Here is a 20,846-nt window from a genome sequence, read left to right on the forward strand (position 1 = left end):
AAAGCCAAACAAGTCAATGAATGCCGAAGAACGACTTTGGTCATGGTGCATTGCTCTGTGTTTTCAGTTCTCTCTCTAGGCTGTTTGAGGTGAGAAACCTGCAGTTAGAGGGAAAAAAATTAAAATTTTCAAATATTATCACGTTTTTCAAAAGCAGAAGGGAGTGAAAGTTTACCATATGTTGCCACTGAAGAGGTCAATTTTGGGAGATATCTCTCATCTCCAATGAGAGACATCTCCAATGTCAGATCAGCTCTACTAGAAAGGGTAAAACTGGTAGTCGGAAGAAAATTAACATTGGCATCTACATATAGATGGATTTAGAAAGGACAGGATTCATCCTGCGCAGTTTTAGCCATCAAAAGCTAGCAGCTTGTTTAAGCTTATTATCTAGCACTTCTCCATGAATAAGAAATTGCCTCCAGAAGGCAATCCAGTCCATCTTTGCTGCACACAGATCTTGGGGCAGAACAAGTCACCCTCTGCAGTCCCTGATCTCTCCCTATTGACTTTGGAGGGAGCTAAAGAGCTGGCTGGATGTCCCATATTTAGGCAGCTGCAGTTAATGGAGATAAGTCCCACCCATAGAGACCAACCAGCTTGTTCATTCTCCAGGGTCTCTCACCATTTCTGTTGAGCCTCTCTCTGTTGCATCTCAGTCATGGACATAACCCAGTGTCTCAGCTGGAGGCTGCTCCTTGCTGGAGAACCACGGAATAGCAGACCACAGGGGGTTGGCATGTGGATGCCAAAGCCTGCAGTGCCAAGAGATCACTCCGAGCTCAAAGCGGGTCATGTCATGGATGATCCAAACCATCCGAAATCTAAATCTAGTATTTCCCATTGCTCCCTTTGCTGAGCCTGCAGGGCCTGAAGGCAGGAGGGGAAAAGTGGAATAACCCAGCAGCCGGTCCATTACCCCACACATCTCAGCCCAAGCCCCATGGGAGGAGCTGGAAGGGATTCCCAGAGCAGAATTGTACCCTTTGGATGAGGGCTGCTGCTCAGAAGTCCTGAAAAACAAGAAGAGCGGGAGAAGGAGTGAAATGAAAGCATGATCCTGTCTGCACCTAGGACTAAACATGTGCTGTTCTTGGCCGAAGCAGTTCTCGAGCTCCTGACAAGGCGTCTCTCTAATGTCTGGGACAATGTGTCTCTGAGGAGTAGGCTTGTGATATTTGGTCTATATGTACATCTGCTTTTCCTCGCACCAAGGAGCCTTTGTGCCAGTCTGGGCTGAAGAAGGTGGGAAGGTTAGCCTGTAGTGAAGCAACAAGCCCCATTTGAAACAGTGCCTGCCTCATCTCGCCCCGGACTGCAGACAATTACACAGGCGCTTTGCCAGCCACTCCTGCAACCCCTTCCCCTCGGCAGCAGAGGTCTGACTACGCTGGCGGCAGGAACACATTCTGTTCCCCTCCCTTCAGAGACGAACATTTCCAAGGTAAAGTCAAATTCAAGAGGAAGCATGGTTCCTCGAGCCACAGAATGAGCCAGTCAGTTTGGGGCAGACAAAGTCCTCCTGTAGGAAAAGGCTTCATTTTTCTGGCAAAAATTCCTGCAACTCTTTACCATGCCAGACCTCTGGAAAGCCAGCGAACCTGAGTGTGCAATTAGCGGAGGACGGGGGACAGGAGAGGCCCAGAAAGAAATTCCCAGGAGCTGTAGGACCTGATGAAGGCTGGGAGCTCTGGGAGGCTTCCGGAGTGTCCTCAGCTTCAGGAACATCTAGGTGGCCTTACTGAAATTACAGTTTATACTGTGGGAGCACCTAGAGTCCCACAGCAAGACAGTAAGTTGGAAGGAAAAGGGGAGCACATTGCATTAGCCCACAGGCATTTGAGGTCTGATGGAAGGAAAGCAAAGGAAGAATTTGTGCCCTTTCTATACAGATTTGGGAATTAAAGTCCAGAGGGGGATTAAGCTATTTCCCAGGTGGGTAATGATCACAAATTGAATCCCCATCTGAAACTTTGTCCAGTGCCATTATCAGAAATCCTGTTTCCTTGTCATGTATGGTGGGTAAAAAAGGAAAAAGATTAATGCAACAAGAATCTCCCTCCAAAGGCAAAAAAAAAAAAAAATTCTCTTTAAAGATGTCAGGCTGGAGCTAATTTTGTTCACCTTTTCTTTAGAGTGGGATATAACTCCACACCAGGGCTGTACTGTATTTGCTTTGGTCCAGTTCAGCAGAACCTGCTGCACTGAAATCACGGGCAGGTCCTGAAATCATGATCAAAAGCCACTTCCAGTAACCTTTGCTGCCCGTCGTTGTTATCCCCTTTCTCAGAAACCGCTCCCTTGGTAGGAGCAAGTCCACTCCTCTCCTCATCAGGTTTAAACACAGCACTCTCCACCACACCAGGGCTGCAAAGGACTTACATTGCATAGCCACGCAGACCATTTGATTGCTAACCAGCTCCCTGGCCATGCCTTCCTGGGGAACGCGCTGTTCAGGAGCAGAAACTGTTCCCAGTAGACAGTCTGAACAAGACCACCTTATCTGGATGTGTGTTTTGGGGGTGGAATCTATGCGAGAGTCTACCAGTATGGGCAAGAGCTGTGCCATGGCATAGGCAGCACCCCAGGCGTCAACTCACGCACGTGCGTGTACACATGTATGCATACACTCACACACACGCACATATGCCTGCACATAAATTTTGGCAGGCTACACTTCTCATTTCATTGGCACAAGACAGCCCTTGAGAGGCAATATGGAGAATATTCCCAGAGAACATGGAGAATATGTCCACAGAAAACTGTTTGGAGAAATACCTGTTTCCTGCTCCCTGAGCTGAAGGAAAAGCCATGGGAGATGCAGCCTTACCAGAGAAAACAGTCTGCAGGGAAGGGTAGCAACAACATACCACCACACTAACAATTCAGGGAATCACCTGAGAAACATATCAAAAGGGAGGTCTGTTTTTTTCTTGCAAATTGGACTTTTTACAGTGAAAAGCAGATGTGTATTGGAAAGCATTATTCACAAAGACCCCAATTTTGCATTGAAAATATCCAACGCTGTCTGTGTGTCCGAGGTTGAATACATGAGGATTACCATCTCCTTCATTAGTCCAATATCAAAGTAGTAGAAACCCTTAATGAATCCAGACATAAGAGGAGATATGAGATTAGATATAAGGAAGGACTTTTTTATGATGAGGGCAGTGAAACCCTGTCCCAGGTTGCCCAGAGAGGTGGTAGATGCCCCATCCCTAGGAACACTCAAGGTCAGCTTGGCCAGAGTTCTGAGCAACCTGATTTAGTTGAAGATGTCCCTGCTCATGGCAGGAGGGTTGGGCTAGATGGCCCTTACAGGTCCCTTCCAACCCAAACCATTCTGTGATTCTAATGAGGAGCTGGACCCATGGATGGAAGATGGGGATGCAGGAACATCCCACTTGATGCAAGCACTACAGATACGAGCCACTTGTCTTTGCTTTTGTTATCAACCAGCCAAGGGTGCAGTTGTGCAAAATGTCCCAACCCAGAGCAGACTCAGCCTGTAGTTACACTGGGCCAGTGCTGTTGGTTAACACATCAGACTCACTTCCAGGTCCTGTGCCTCATTATCCTCTCTTGTTGCTGTAATTCAAGTATAATTCCAGGGAAGTTCAACAGAGACCCAACTATGGGAAGCTGTTGGAGACTGACTAGGATCATTTCTGCAGTCTCTTGCTACAGAAATGCTGTAGCATTTATTTAGCTTCAAGTCTAGACCTTTTCTATTTCTGCTGTGTTGTTTTGAACATAAAACCAGAGTGCAATAGTCAGGGGAAGACTATACTGTCCCATTATACATTTATGGTCTCCTGGCCACCAGCCAAGCAAGCACAAATGTGTCTGATCTCGAAATAACCCTCTGCCAGCTCCCACTTTATTGTTTATGGCCACTGAATATTGAGCAGATGACTTCATTGATTTGAACACAATGGTGCCCAAATAAAGATAACAAATAACTGAGCAAAGCCTTGTAGAAAGCAGGTGAATCAATCATGTATGGCATGATGGAAGTTGAGACAAAAGATGATGCAAAACGCTGTGGAGGATCACACCATGCTGAAAATAAAAGAGCCCTCATGGGTCACATACTTCTGCTGACATGGGCAAGACTTCTGGAGAAGCAGTTCAATCATAGTTTACACAAATCTGCAACAGGAATAATATTTACAATAAAAAGGCAGAAGCAAGCTCCAGTGGTGTTTGAAAGTGGAAGATAGATCTAGATACACCCAAAGTAGCTACTCAGTGCACCTTTTTCATAGTGATGGCAAATAATCCCCTGAAAATGGGGCAGGATATGCCTAAAAATGTGGGATTTTGTGTCATTTTTCATTGCCTTTGAGTCCTTTTTCAAATAATTGCTACTGGGAAAGAAATGAGAATTAGGTCCTTGGTCCACACATTATCCAGTCTGGTGCCAGACTCACCAGATGACGTCTCCAGCTTATATTCTGCAGTACTATGGATCACCCTATGGGTTATTTATGACCTTCCTACCCAAAGCTAACAGATACAAAGTCTTGATTATCTGCTGGTTTTGTGCAAAGAGGATGATAAATGTTTCTACTCCAAGCATGGTACGTTTTATGTTCTCTTTGCAAAAATCTTATTTCAAAGAGCAAAGAATCAAATGCGGTGCTGCTTCTCTGCACTGTAACGGATCTCCCTCAGGCAGTGCTTTATATACTGTCGGCAGGCTTCCTAAAGGGGTTTATGCCTCCACTGGAAAGTTCCTTGTGGTGATGAGACCCGAAGACCCTGATGCATATCTGATCCTCATGCATAGCTGAAACCTGTTGGGACATTGATAGGAGTAGAGAAGTCGGGAAACAACAGACCTGCAGGAGGAGGTAAAGGAGACAGGAAGGAGAGAAAAAAGGGATAACAGATCTAATACAGAGACTAATCCTCCTTTCACATCCAACACGAAGTAAACCTGGGGAACATAACGTTTTTAATACGCCTTTAAAAAACAACATGGGTTGCAAGTGAAAACCTGGAGAATGCCAGGGTAAAAGTAAAGGAGAAGAGGAAACAGAGTGTGAGCACTGCTCTGGCTCTTCCTGAACGCTGGAGGATTCACAGATTCACATTATGGTTGGAAAAGACCTTTAAGATCATCAAGTCCAACCATCAACCCGGCACCACCATGCCCCCTAAACCATGTCCCCAAGTGCCACGTCACTACTCTACTTCCGTACTACTCTACTTCCCACTACTATCACTTCCTTACTCCTGCTGGCCACACCATTGCTGATACAGGCCAGGACGCTGTTGGCCTTCTTTGCCACCTGGGCACATTGCTGGCTCATGTTCAGCCGGCTGTCAACCAGCACCCCCAGGTCATTTTCCGCCGGGCAGCTCTCCAGCCACTCCTCCCCAAGCCTGGAGCGTTGCATGGGGTTGTTGTGACCCAAGGGCAAGACCTGGCACTTGGCCTTGTTAATCCTCATATAGTTGACCTCTGCCCATCGATCCGGCCTGTCCAGATCCCTCTGCAGAGCCCTCCTGCCCTCCAGCAGATCAACACTCCCACCCAACTTGGTGTCATCTGCAAACTTACCGAGAGAGCACTCGATCCCCTCATCCAGATCGTCAATAAAGATATTGAACAAGACCGGCCCCAGAACTGATCCCTGGGGAACACCGCTTGTGACCGGCCGCCAGCTGGATTTAACTCCATTCACCACAACTCTCTGGGCTCGGCCGTCCAGCCAGTTCCTCACCCAGTGAAGAGTAAACCTGTCTAAGCCACGAGCCGCCAGTTTCTCCAGGAGAATGCTGTGGGAGACGCTGTCAAAGGTTTTACTGAAGTCCAGGTAGACAATGTCCACAGCCTTTCCCTCATCCACTAGGCGGGTCACCTGGTCAAAGCAGGACCTGCCTTTCATGAACCCGTGCTGGCTGGGCCTGATCCCTTGGTTGTCTTGCACATGCCCTGTAAGCGCCCTCAAGATGAACCACTCCATAATCCTGCCCAGTACAGAGGTCAGGCTGACAGGCCTGTAGTTCCCGAGATCCCCCTTCCGGCCCTTCTTGTTGACGGGCATCACATTGGCAAGTGAACTCAGAAAGGGCCAAAACCACAGCAAAGAGCCAAAGATGAGGAAAGCCACAAGCACGCTTTTAGCACGTCCAGCTCCTCTCAAAGCAGATTACATTGTTGATAGATAATTTCAGAGTGAAATGCCTGCCATGTGCCACTAGACTCAAGCTTCCCACTGGGGGCTTTTCCCCAAAAAATGCAAAGATGAGCATGCACAGCTATAATATGCTGAGCAGGGAAAGAAAAAGGATTGAGTCAGACCTCAGACCCCAATTAAGCAAAGGGGATGAACAGTCCATACTGAAGAAGGTCATCAGAGCTGAATGTTGACCAACACATAAAAGAAGGGCTGGGAGGAAAGATACAGGAATAAAACTTCAGCAAAATTTGTGCCAAGGTAGTAAAGTCTGGGGAGGAGGGAAGAAGGTCTTTCCACCAAGTTTTGCTAACTGCAGGATTCGGGTATAAGTCCCTACTCTGTTTGACCTGGTGCAAGCCAAAGGTGATCAGGCATCAACAATGACCAAGTGTTTCTTCAGTTTTAGTGCTAATCCTTTGTTTACATTTCCTGAATCTTTCCCTTTCACCATCTCCAAGAAGTAAAGTATTGCAGCTGGTTTAGCCTCTGAAGTTGATGAAAATGTCATTTAAACAGGACAAAGAGGAATCTTACATGGAAAAGAAAGGCATTGAACTGAGGAAATACACAAGCATACTTAGATTAGGATCCCTGTGGACTTCTGTGAGATTTCATAAATGCTTGGGAGCTTCCTTTGAGCAACTTCCTCAAAGAAGAGACCTCCCCTGGCCCACCGCTGGCTCACATCACCCTCCAGAAGATAATCAGGACTGACAGGCAGAGTCTGGAGGAAGGATGTTGTGCTCTGCCTTGCTCAGCAATTCAGCTGCTACACTCTCACCATCTCCAGGTGCCAAACGGCTTTTGAAGGCTGGAAAGATCTTCTGCAGAGAGACACTCACTGTATTGTACAACTGTGAGTGCTCAGTTCCCAGCTCCGTGTGGGACCTTGAGGGTTGGCTATAAAATTGAATTCTACACAGGTAGGGTTCCTGCACAAGAACATCTTTGGGTGCCAGCAGGAGTCTGGAGGGGAAGAGTCCAAGCACGCACGTTGTTTCAGCCAGTACCCCAATCTCAGCTATTTCTGTGCCCACGGGTTGTTCCCATCAATGACTAAATAAATGAAAAGTGCCCAGGACAGGCAAAAGGCCCTCTAAAACCTATATAGGAGCCATCTCCTTGCCTTGCCTAGAGAATAGGCTCATGGTCTGGCCCAAAGATTATTAACATCAGTGGGGCAGGACTCACCCATTTTGAGGGCTTTAAACCATGCACAAAACCATTGTGTGTATTGCTAACCCATACCCTAATTCCTTCCTCCTTCATTTGTACGGCAGTGGTCTGCGTCGCAGGCACCGACTGCAGATGTGAAGTGTATCTGAACAGAAAGTTTTGCTTTGATTTGATATACGGAGTCTCTGTTGGTCTGTATACCAACCTCAGCTATCCGCAATGCGCATATTACATACCAGCTGTTAAAATTACTATTCCTGCCCTGTGACCCACATATTAGATGAGACAAATGCCAAAAAGTGGGAAATAAACATACAGTTAACATTTCAAAGGATGTAAATAATCATAACGTCAAGTTCTTCCCATAAAGACCCGAACAGCCTTACCAAGTTTCTATATTTAATAACAATAGAGCTGAAATTGTTGATGGCCTATACAGTTAATGACATAACTGCTGGAGGTGTCAAGAACATGTTAAAGAGACATCTTTCAGGAGTGGTTCACAGAGCTCTCACCCTGCCTTGCGGTCGGAAGCTGGCTCACACAATTGCTGAAGGACCCTCCCAGTCCTGTTTTCTCTGAGTCTACAAAGTATTTGCATAACAGCCTCTCTTCCGAAACCCATCATTTTTCTTTTTGCCTAAAGAAAAATGGAATTCAGCCTAAAAAAATTCCTTTGCTAACTAGATTCCTAGCAGTCACAGCACGTGTTGTAGCTCAATTAAGGAATAGAAAAATATGACTCTATCAAGGTTTGAAGGGGGTGGATTTTGGTTTTCTCCATTAAACTCCCCCCAGCACGTGAGCTGTCCCTCTGCGTATGAAAAACTTTGGCAAGAATACAGGGTCCATTTAGAACACGTGCCAGTCCACCAAAAACTGTCTTTGCTCACTGTGCTTTCACTACTACCTTCCTTTATTTTTGTTCTTTTTATACTTCCTGTAGCAATTCAAGACTTTATGAGGTGAAGGAATGACAGAACATTGATTTTTTTAATTGCATCCCTCTTTCTTGCTTTCCTCTGTTTCTCTTTTTGTTTTACTTGCCTCTAGACATTGGATATTTTCTATGTCTGATCAAACTGAAGAAAGGGAAAACCAAGAAACACAATTTCTTACAAAAAACCTATTTTAAAACCCCGTCTATTTTTAAATTATCTTTATAAAATCACCTATGAAAATAAGCTGAGATGGGTAATGGAAATAACTTCTAGACCTTCTACAAAATGAAGTTGCACAGAAGCTAGTGAAGGTTGTCAACAATACATGAGGCACAACCTGAAACCATCAATAATTACTCCTCTGAGTAATTTGACAGCTGTGCTGTTGCACAGGCAGGCATGTGATGCTATCTGGAGCTCAGGTTCTTCTCCAAACGGGGCGGCCAGTCAGGGGCAACATCAGACTGATCAGGATGGATCCACCCGATGGGCTGGGATCCACCTCAAGGAGACATGGGATGGCTTCGTCCCTCCTCCTGCCAGGGTGCTTGAGTTATTTTTTCTTCCAGAGCTTTGCCATCCTACAACCATCTCTGCTCCTCAGACTACCACAGAGACACATGCACAGTGGTGTCAGATAGACCCACCAGCTTCATTTCATGGTCCCTGAGACACCCCAAGACACAGCCCCCACCTCTGCAAGCTGAGGTCCTGTACCTGAGGTGGACTCTTCTGTCTCTCCAGCAAGAAGAGGAGAAGTCATTTTCAGACAGGACTACATTTTCCTAGTTTAGGCCAAAGTTGGAAGGCTTTGAAGAAGAGGATAAGGTCCTTTCATTGCATGTGAAGTGTTTTGAGATCTTCAACAGGAAAGCTTGTAAGAAAGCATAAAATAAACTTGTTATGACTTAATCAACACACAAATACTTTCATCTTACAACAGGAGGACCTTCAGTAAAGCCAAGCCTTCTTTCCAGAAACTAATTTCAACCTTGATCTGGGAAGAAAGAGACCAAGAACTAAAGGGAATCAATACTTGTCTCATAGTCCACAAACCAAGAAAACTGTTCATTTTAAATATTTTTTAATTGCAACTGTCTGAGTCAAGGCTCTGAGCTGTCCTGATAACATCAGCACCAAGCTCCCTTTCTCCAGTGGAAAAATCCCAACAACAACACTCCACTGCAGCCCTGGCATCTGGGGACCAGAGCAGAAACAAACAGGACCATCAAGCGAAGGTCAGGAGGACTGCAGTGGTGGAGATCAATGAGAGAAGAACCTGGGTAGGAATGACCAGGAGGACATAGCTACTCATCAAAGCCAAACAGGGACCTTCCACCATGGGGAGGATGGAGTTAGCTTAGAAGTCAGGGGTGGCTTGGAAACAGGCAGCTCTGTGCTGATAGTGATGTGCACAGAAATACAAGAAGGGCATTATTCCAACCAGAAGATAAAAAAAGGAGAGACAGAAATAAAAATAAATGTTTTTGCTTTTCCTGACACTCTTAAAATGAGAAACAGCTGTCATTTCTTGTTCTAAGTGCAGGGTGTTGTTTTCTGTGGTCCATGCCACAGTGTGCTAACTCAGAGAATCACAGAATCATTAAGGTGGGAAAAGACTTTTAAGATCATCAAGTCCAACCTCCAACTCTTGTTTTATTAGGAGCCGCTATATACCCCCAGTCTCCTTAGGATATTATAGCCAGAGGTTTTAAAAAAGATACCCTGTGTGAAAAGTAAGTTTGCTTGGCTAAGCACTGAAAAGTCAGGAAATCTTGCGTCCATGGTTAATTATTGCCATTTCTAAAGACGCAGGGCCACAAGTCTCAGTCAGCATGTGCTTTATCTGTCCAGTTTGAGAAGGTCTTGCAGGGCTCGGGGGTGAAGATGGCATTAGCTTAAAGCAATAAGTCCATAATGTCCTGGCAAAGGGAAATTCATTCCATGCCCGTGCCACAGCAGCTGCAGCATACACATGTTGCACAGCCCTGTGGTCCAGCTCCCAGTCCCTATCCCCCTCCAAGGGGCTGATGAGCCGTATCTGCTGTCCACCAGCCACTTTGGTCCATGCAAGGAAGGAGCACCAGTCTGGGAGAGAGATGATGGCTTCAGCTCTGGGCACTGCGGTGCTCAGCCCAGCCTGCAAGCAAGCACATTTCCACGGCATGGTCCAGAAGCCTAGCTCCACTTGCACCCCTGCCATGCCAGCGCAAACCCCATCAGAGGGGCCAGGTCAGTTCTGCTTTTTGCCACGTGGGGCCAAAATTACCCCAAGTCCCTTCAAGCACCTTCCCAAAACACCAAAGCCACTAGTCATGCTTGCTGCCTGCAAGAGTCAGGACAGAGACACAAGAAAAAGCAGGAGGTGAACCACCTTCTCCATTGCCCCTGGGGGGGACCTGCAGTGAGTACAACCTCACTTTGACAACTTAAATTGGAGGATGCGAAGCCACAAATCTGGGCCTTGACACAAGAAAATCATCCCCTGCTGAACATCATGGACCAGTTTCACTTTTGATTTTCTTCACCACAATGAAACCCAATCAAACCTCCCAGCTGTATCAGACTGGGGAGGGACTGGCATGTGTACAATAACCCGAGCCTCCACAGAGACAGGACTCCTGAGTGGGAGGAACTTGGCAAAGAAGAACGCAAAATCCAGTGTCGGACTGAGCCAATTCCAGGATATTAAATTAGAAATAGTAGCACACCTAAATTTAGCCTCCAGTCTCCAAATGTTGAAGTTATGGGGCCTGATGGAACTATACAGCCTGTAACAGTGCACCCCAGAGGGTTATGTTTTTGGCTGGCTTTTAAGGAAAAGAACCTTATTTCATCAGCATGTGTATTTCTGCCTGTGCTACCCACAGGCCAGTTCCAGCTGCATTCAAGAACAGGGCTGAAGCTCTTAAAGGTATTGGGTTCCTGCAACACTTGTGAAAACAAGGGGTCGGGTCAAGGTGAAAGAAAATTGCAGTCCCCCAGGAGGGAACTCTGCCACAGGGCTCAACCCCCATTAAACATGAAGGATGAGGGATTTTAAACATGTACTTCAAGTCCACAACAAACCAGGCAGTTTGCATTTTGTTGTTGGTGGAGCTACTTTCTTTAAAGGGAAAAATAAAATGTCAGCAGCAAGTGGCCATGCAGGAGATGTCATACAGAAACATCTGCAGCTAGATAAAGGGCGATTTCCAGCTCCAGCAGGCAGTGATTTTTGGCTGGGATCATAGAATGGTTTGAGTTGGAAGGGACCTTGAAGATCGTCTAGTTCCAACCACACTGCCATGGGCAGGGACGCCTTCCACTAGACCAGGGATGCCAACACGGAGTCGGGTAAGTGAAGAGAGAAGGCTGGGACAGCCCGTGCAGGATTGCATGGGCATGCCTTCACGCCGTGCTCCAGCAGATACCTGTCTTTCTGGTCCCACGCTCCTTTCAGAGCACCACATAAGCCACCCAGTGCGGCTCTTTTGCTGGAGCCACGGCACCTAACGGGGGTGGCAGGGCCAAATCCACAGCCGTGGGAGGGATGGGGAGACAGGGGAATGCCTGCATCCAGCAGAATACCCAGCCCACCCACAATATCTGCCTCCAGTGGGTACCAACATACAGAGCAAATGGCCACAAGAGGAGATCTAGAGACTGACAGCTTCACCGCAGGGATGCCCGCACTAGGGAAGGTGTCGGCATTGCCACCCCTTTCCTGGGACACGCAGGACCCCGTGCCTGGAACGCCCAGCCGGCGCAGCCCTCGTCGCTGTGCAGAGTGTGACTGCTGCACAGAAACAGCGTGAAGAGGGAAGTCGGGTCTGTGGAAGGCAGAAAGGTGCCCCAGGGATTAGAGTATTTAGGACAACCCACATGAGGGGCTGTGAGCGGAGTAACAGGCTCACCAGAGAAAAGTGTGTCAGAAAGCAAAAAGCACTTCAACGAAAACGTCAGCATGGGGCAGGTCGGTCCCAGCAAAGCCAGCTCAGGGCTGTCCCCAGGGTCGGCCCTGCTCTCCTTAAATCTGATCGCTTCTTGCAGGGGTTCACGGGAGAGGAAAAATGCTGGGGGGAAGACGGGGGTGACCTTTTGCAGTCAGTCACCATGGGCAGAGCTGGGGTTTGTCGCAGCAGGTACTTCAAGAAACCAAGCAAACCCTCATGTGATGCTCTGCCTCGGTCCAGCTCCCCTGGGTAAAGTGAGCGCGGTATAAAAACACCGACGATGAAAACAAAAACTGAAATTTCGTACTAGGGCAAAGCTGTCTTAGAGTGTCTGTTGCATCTCAACCATCATCTGTCATCAAAGCAGTCCGTCCCAAAATATACCCAAACCACTACGAAGCGGGGGGAAGCCGAAAACCTGTCATCTTTTTTTCTGACATGGAATCACAGGGACATCGATCACAGAGACAAGGCTGCAGTAAACAACCGCTCTCCCGGTGCAGTCATTTACAAGCCACACACTCTAAACAGCAGTCAGGTATTCGGGCAGGAGGTCTGTCAAAGCCATCTCTGCATTTTTAAGATTTCTGGAGGCGCGCAGCATCCTCGCACAGTGGTTTCTTTATACACAGAGCATCACAAGACCTTGGCTCCTGGAGGGGGTCAGAGAGGTGGCAGGGGTGTTGCTTGAGAAGGAATAACAAGAACACGTGTGCATTTGTCGCTCAGCAGAGGATCAAATTCAGCGCTGAGCACAGCCTTGGTCTTGCTGTTGGGGATATCTTCAATAGCATCCACAGGCAGTTTTTCTGGCCCATGTTGCAAACACATCAATGCCAGGCCACAGCGCTTTAGAGGCAGGAAAGTTGATCTCCCCTTCCCAGTCCAGTGGCAACCCAGTCCTGCTGGCTTAACCCTTAAAGTGTCTTGGGAGTGCTGGGGGAAGAAAAAGCACACATGACTTGGTCAGAAGGACCCAATCCTAAACCTAGTGAGGTGGACAGGAAACTTTCCCTGAGTTTCGGTGGAGCTTGGTTGAGCAGGGGGGACCCCCCCACCAGCTAGGAGACTGACAGTGAGTGGGAAAACCATTTTGTGATTTTGGCAATGAGGAAGGCAAGGAAAATTGTTCAGATTGTTACCAGAGAGGAGAACTGTGGAGGACGGATGATCAGAGCAAGCCCATAGAAAGGGGTCTCCAAAGTCGGAAGGAGGAGTCCTGGTGTGAAAAAGGCTGCAGCTTGCAATGCTCTCGCCATGCAGTTGTTTGCATTTCTGAAAAAAGGAGCTGGACGTTGCCACCCTCTGAGCTCATGGTGGCCCTAAAGTCAGTGACCACATTGATACCCCATCATACACTGAGTAGTTCTGGTCTCATGGTCTCCCAGACCAGGGATACTCCTGGCACCTTACTACATTGTCCAAGCATACCCAGAGCAGGGACAGCAGGGCAGGGCACAGCACAAGGCTAAAAAAAACAGCCAGTGAGCAGTTTAAACAGGTAGACATTTAGAAACAGTCTTCCCAAGACCCTTCACCACCTCAGGTATCTCTGTAAGCCAAGCAATGGTCTGTCATGTGCACAGCCAGCGCAGGGTGCAACATGTGAACTTCTCAAAAGGTATTTTCTGGGGAAAGAGCAAGCATCAGGGTCCATTCCCAGGAAGATGTCTTGGCATCATGACGCAGAGTCAACCAGTTATTACACAATGTAAATGGGGAGACAGGATGGGAGTTGGATTCACATAAGTACTCAGTCACCTGCCATTAGTCAACGAATTCTTGAGTACATCACCTCCCACTAATTTCAAGCAAGTCTGATGTAGCCATTCATCTTCTCCAAGCACTATGTGTCTAGAAGTTTGGCACTGACACCTGAGCAAGACGGGAACACTTTATAGCCACTGATGTCTCTGAAGAGAAACTGGTCTGACCTATGTTACATACATATCCTACTAAGGAATGAACTGCTTTCTGGAAGTATCCATTTCTGCCCAGAGTGTGAGAGGGAGTAATGAGCTCTGGCTCACCTTCAGCTGTCAAAAAGCTATCAGTGCCTAAATGGATCTGTGGATTTTGCTGAATACTGCTCGCAAGGCCATGGGATACGAAGGGACCTATAGACCTGGGGCATGACTTCATCCAACTACATGAAGATCTCAGTTTGGAGCCTTTTTCCTCTCCCTGTGCACTGAGCAGAGAGAGAAAGGCATCTCCAGGTGGTAACTGAAGGTGTCAGGTAGTAATTCAAGGTGCCCATCTCTCTTGGTCTCTCCATTGACCGGAGGGACTGACAGTGATGGAAATGGTTCAGCAAGTGTTATCATCTCAGCCTGTACTATCTCAGAGAGGAGAGATTCTTGCACAGGAACATATACATTCTGCATTAAACTTCTTCCATCCTTTGATTCCTCAGCTCTACGACACGGTAACTCACCCCTATGGCTCCCACAATTTCCTGAGGTTTTCTCTGAGTTATGTGCCCTCTGACTAAGAGAGATGCTCACCTTCGTCTTGTATCAGATGCTTCTGCTGTGAAATCATAACTAGAAGCTGCAATCATGGTGCATTCTCTTCCCCTTTTTTTTTTTTTTTTTGAAGGTAAACCTATAAATCAAGCAAGGAACACAACACTGGGCACTGGCTTGCTTGAATCATTTGTGAATCATAACAGACCACTTCAACCTACTGGGATTTTGCAACAAGCCTTCCTCGTCCTAATGGGTTTCGGATACCTGCCAAGATCCAAGCTGAGTGCCTTGAGGAGTTCAAATGTTGTAGAGAACATTAAAAGATTATCAAGTCCGAGTTGAGAAAGATATACAATGACAGAAAATATCTGGTATTTCAGAGACTCTTTCATGTAAGAGGCAATGACAGAACAAACTCCTAAAGGTAGTGAAATACAGAAAGGTCCAAAGTTGTAATTATGCACAGAATTATTCTTTTAATGGCAAGCGTAATTCAATCAATGGAATAACTCCACGAAGAAAAGATAGATTCTCCATCCGAGGAGATTTATCCTGGAGAAGAAAGAGGATGTAATAATCTCCCTCACTCCCATTCAGTTACCACCACATGGCATGACATATGGTCCTTTTCATATGATGGGAGATTAGTTATGGGCAGGTTCAGCTGTTACCCAAAACATGGCCTTGCTTACATTCTCTAAATCAGGATGAGATGCTTTTTTTCCTGGAGATATGCTGTGCCCTAGCTCCAAGTTATGGAGTTGGATACCATAGCATCACAGAATAACTCAGGTTGGGAGGAACTTCAGGAGGTTTCTAGCTCAATCTCCTGCTCAAAGCAGGGTCAGCTCTGAGATCAGACTGGGTTACTCATGGCTTTGTACAGTTGGGTCTTGAAAACCTCCAGGGATGGAGACTGCACAATTTCTCTTGACAACCTGTTCCACTTCTTGACTGACGTATAGAAAACTGTAGGGTGAAATTCAAAGGTCTTTTTTCCTTCCATCACTCTGAATCCCAGCCTTGCTGAAACAAGTCTTCTAAGTTTGGTAGACACCCAGCAGTAGCAGCTTACAATGCAGGAGGGCAGGTTGTGGTTCTTCATGAACCCTACTGTATTCGTCTGCAGGTTATTTATCTATTGTCTTTACGGTGCCTCCCTGATCTTAAAACTAAATCCACTTATGCCTTCAGTGAATACTCAAAGATCACAACAGATACCACCATAGTTAACAAGGTCACGTATATTTAGAGATCTACAGCTTATTGGGAGAGGTAATTTCTTTATTAGATTTGATGATCTAAAAAGCCTTCAAGCACATAATCCCTTTATCAGGTCTGACAAAGAAGGCAAAGTATCTAAATGAAATACAGGTGATGAACAATAGCTCCTTGTTTGACCTAATTATTTTAAGCATTGGGAAAACAAGAGGAAAAGCAGTGTGGAAATGCATGTTAACAGGCAGGCAACTGGCAGTTCATTCACCTTGAGGGCTCGCTACTCCATCACATTCAGGGCTTATTACAAAACATAACCTTCTCAGCCTTACTCCAAAACCTCATTTGCTCTCACTTCTGCAATAAGAAGCCAAGGAGATTCAATCATTTCAGTCAGAGCTTCTTCTGAAACCATTTATGGCTCTGGACAGCATTATTACTACCTACATAGGTCTCTTCTCCCTGAACGTGGGACACAGTTCAGAGAAAATACTTCTAAATGTTATTGCTCCTATGAAAATTCTCCACTGATTGCACTGGGATGTACTATCACTATCGCTATCACATCAATGAAACGCACTGCCAAAGTGCAGTCGGAGGGCATGATTTATACAACACTCACCAAGGGAGAAGTGGGACACTGGAAAAGATGATGGAATTCTAGTTGTCAGACATGGACAACAGGCTTCAGAGAGATAAAAGTTTTGCAAGTGAGAAAATACCATTTATTGCTGTCTCTGGCTGCAGAGATGAGGTGCGACTCATTTCTCTTCACTCCTGACATCTCATCTAGAAAAATCTTCAAGCTGAGATAGTCATCCCAGACCCCCTTACAGGTGAGAAACAGTCTGGGGCGTGATTCAGCTGGCTGGTCTTGGACATCTGCTTCAGGGTGGGATGAGTTGCAGCCTAAGCTCCACCAGTGACATCAACCGGACTCATTGACAAATACAGTCCAGGATAACTGGTTCAGAGGCTGGTGTGTATCATGTAGACATCTCTATTTAGTCAGCTGAATCCAGCCTGAGATCAACCAAAGATCAAAAAAGCCCTTGAGGCAGGAATTCATTACTCCCCAATCCGAAATCTTAAGGATATACTCCAGTAAACACGAGGTTTCAAGCAGTCTTTTTTCTGCATGAAACTTCTCAAAATCATACCGATGCTCATCGCACACTTTGCAGACCAGCAGGACATCTGGGAGTTGCTATAGCCAGGCTTGTGCCCCAGAGACCTGCCAGCATTACCTTGTTTGGCAAGATGGGGAAGGGCTAGTAAACCTCAAATACGTCCACCAACGAAATTCTTGTTTGGAATCCAACACCACTGGCAGAAAAGAGCTTTTGGTGTCTATAGCTTCTCAGGAAGGTGACGTAGCATTGCTGCCAGTTGCTTTTTTATCATTATTCATGGCCCTTTGGCTCCACTGCGGCAGGGGCTCTGTAGAAATCCAATTCATCCTACCAAACAGTGGATGCACTCCCCCAGTTCATCTCATGTGCCTCTCATGTGCCAATGTTTATAGGTGCCTACTTACTTTCAAGAAGCCCATATCTATTGCACTTTCTTTTAGAAGGTGGCTACTGCAGGAAAAGACCAAATACAGAAACAACTAAACATTTTCCTTTTCCAGGAGGACACTAGTGGTATCAACCAAATTTTTTTTTTCCTGTTAATGTCAAAGGCACAGTAGGAAGATTTGTAAAGCTCAATAATGAAGATTTTACCATGTACAGTAATACTAGTATCATAGCAACCTGAAGCACCCGTCATGGACCACAGCTCCATCTCTTTAAGTATTACCTTGGTCCCAATTGGAGAGATGACCATCAAATGATGGCTGGCTAAGCTGCCTGAGACAGCAAATTCTGAGCCCTTTGTAGACCTTGCAGGTGGAGGAGATATTTAAGAGCTTCAAAGGTGAACAATAAAGCAGATCTGCAAGTATTGTGATATTTGGGAGGATGAATACCAGAAAGACTAATGCAACAATAAATAATAATAATGTGAGCATTTCTGTTTGCCTCAAAAGCAAAGAAAATGGAAGGATGGGACAAAGAGGTTCAAACTCTTGGCCAGGCTCCTCTGAATCCAGTGGCCCAAGGATAATTCTTCACCAGCTAGTCTTGCCCTTCTCTGTTGACTAATCCCAGCTGCACTCTGATTAAAATGCATGAAGATTTCTTTAACTGACATCAGACCCTCATTAAGATCCCAGAGGCTGAGGCTGAAGGATGGCACCTACTCACTTGTTCCCTGCTGCTACCATGACAGATTTGAAATGACACACTGTTCTTCGTTTTTAGCAAGAAAAGGGAAAACTTGCCACATACAAATTTTGAAATGATTGGGAGCTTAGTGGGATAATGAGGGACGATGCATTTAGTTTTGCCGCTGAGAATCAGTGATGAAATGCAGAAGTCAAAAAACGCAAAAGCCACTTCTATTTTGAATTGACAGATTGCAGCCTGATTCATCTGGGACTGATCCTCTTTAGTGGCAAAGCCACCTTATCCTGCCTGGGAAGGGTAAATTATTGTCATCTCTGCTGTAAAGGTGTTTCTCAATCATAGGGAAGGTTTAAGTAGCTGTCTAGCTAAATAAAAGAGAGGACTGGTGAGAAACTGTGCTTGAAAGTCGATGTGCCCAGCTGTCTCCTTCACAACATAAACAAAAAGCTCAACAGTGTCAGGATTAGGGCTCCCGGCTGACAAAGGAACAAAGAGGAAAAGGGAGAAAGATGAAAAGAAAAGGCTTGAAAATCAGTCTAAATACAACTGATTTGGACAGCAAAACTAGCATTGCCTGGCTTTGCTCTCAACTGGTTAACCAACGAAAAGTCATAGCAAAGATGAAGCCATCCCCTTGGCTCCCCAGGTAGTCAGGAGGTCCGGGTTAATGCCTCTTTTCTCCATAGTCTTCACCAGCCCCACTTGCTCCTCTGAAAGCCACAAGCTGCTACAAGGAGGGAGCTGCAGGGAAGACGATTCAAAGAGAAGACAAGAGAAAGGACTGATGACCGAAAGCTCAGAGCACGGCTTTCTCATCAAGGACATACGTGGTGTTAGACCCGTCTTGTATGACCACGCTCACAAATACACCTTTTCATCCTGGCCTGGAAAGCCGTGGTAGACCCAGTCCATCTCCAAGGAGCCAGTGCAGGCAGCGAGTGTCGGTATGAAGCACAAAGATTTGCCAAGGAATGTGGGATTTGTGGGGAGCGGGCAGTGGAAAAGAAGATGAGATAGCCTTGCGCCAGAGGAAGAAGAATATCATTAAGAAATAAAGGGCCACCAATGGAAGTAGAGAGGAATGTTTAAAAAAATGGAGGGGAAAAATAATCAAAAGGCCTAAACATCCCCAGTTTGGTTGAGAAACTCAGCATAAAGACAGCCTTTTTGGGGAAGAAAGACAAAGCACTACCTTTTCTGGAATTCAGGGATACAGACGTCTCTTTTTGAGAATTGTTTACACCTGGACACCAGGGAGTGGACTGAACAGCCAAAAAAGACTGAGGTAACTTTGAAAAAATCCATGTTGGGACTGTGGGTTTTGTTTTATATTATTTGTTTATTTAAATGCTTTTTTTTTCCAGATGAAGCAGCTAGTGTTTGAAGAGATTGAGCTTGGTGGGATCAAGGTACATTTTTAGGTTAGTGGTAGCGCTATTTATCATTTTTAAGACAAATTTGATTACCCTGATGGGAATTCATGTCTTCAGGGAAAGCTGCCCAGTTGTCATATTAATCATTGCTTTTAGTGTTTTCATTAGGGTTTGGGGTTTTGGTTTAGCAGGGGTTATTCATTTTTTTTCCCCTTTTAATTTAGCTTTCGGTTGCCCCAGGGCTTTGGCCCAGTAACCTTTGCAGAGTGTTTTTCCTTCAGTCCCTTTCCAGCCTATGAATTTTATGAAGGCTGTTCATTCGTAGTACTCTGTTGCTAAAGATCAGTCACTCCTTCCACTGATGGGGACCCAGTGTTCAAGGGATTCTTTCTTGCAAGAAGAAATAAAGAAGAAATCACATAGTAAAAATGAACATGTACAGTTTCAATTACGGAGCATATCATGTTGATGTGCTTCCAAAGTCTTTATGGGCCACTGTTGCTATCCTCTTCTATTATGGCAACACCTCAATACCTGTGTCATATCCCAAGACTGTCCTGCGCTTGGTGAAGAAACTCTGAGTATTTCTTACCCCAACCAGTTTGCTCAGGTTCCTCTGAGGCTCATGGAAGTAGACGTCTCGGTGAAGATCACAGATTACTAGGAGTGAAGATGGTCCAGTCTGAGCTTGTGGAATTTATAGGCTTCCATCCAGTGACTCCTTCATTCACCACCAAATCCTACTGGTGAAAGTACTTAATCTGTGGGATGGCACACGGTGGGACATCATGAATAATCCATCCCAAGGAGACTGCTGGTGGGTTCAGACATGCATTTCCTAGCTGTGCTGTAGTTCAATCAGGTGTCGGTCCTGCTGCAGGTTTGCTGTGTCCTGCTGTTGTTCAAAGGTCAGTGGAGACACTCACTCTGGCCCAGTCCATAAAACATGATCATCTTCAGGTGACCTAATCCACTACTGTCAGTAAGACATGGTCACTCAGGCAAACTGAGGCAGCTGTAGAAAAGCAGGACCCTGTATCAGGTGATTCATCCCAGATACCCAAACACCATCTTAGGATGAGATGAGTCAGTGGAGGATCCTCTCTCTTTCCCATGATGTTTGAAGGTGCCCAGACCATTCCTCTGGAAAAGAAATCTATGTTTCAGACAATGAAAAGAAGATTAAACACCAATTTAATTGAATTATGGGACATTCCTGCAGTGTGCCACCCTCCTCGACAAAGATTTTAGATCTGAGCAGTAAGGAAGTTTCAGATAACAATTTTATAGCTGGAGCAGCAGTTTTCTTG

Source organism: Phaethon aethereus, assembly GCF_964289735.1.
Source record: "Phaethon aethereus genome assembly, chromosome: 2".
Taxonomy (NCBI): Eukaryota; Metazoa; Chordata; class Aves; order Phaethontiformes; family Phaethontidae; genus Phaethon; species Phaethon aethereus.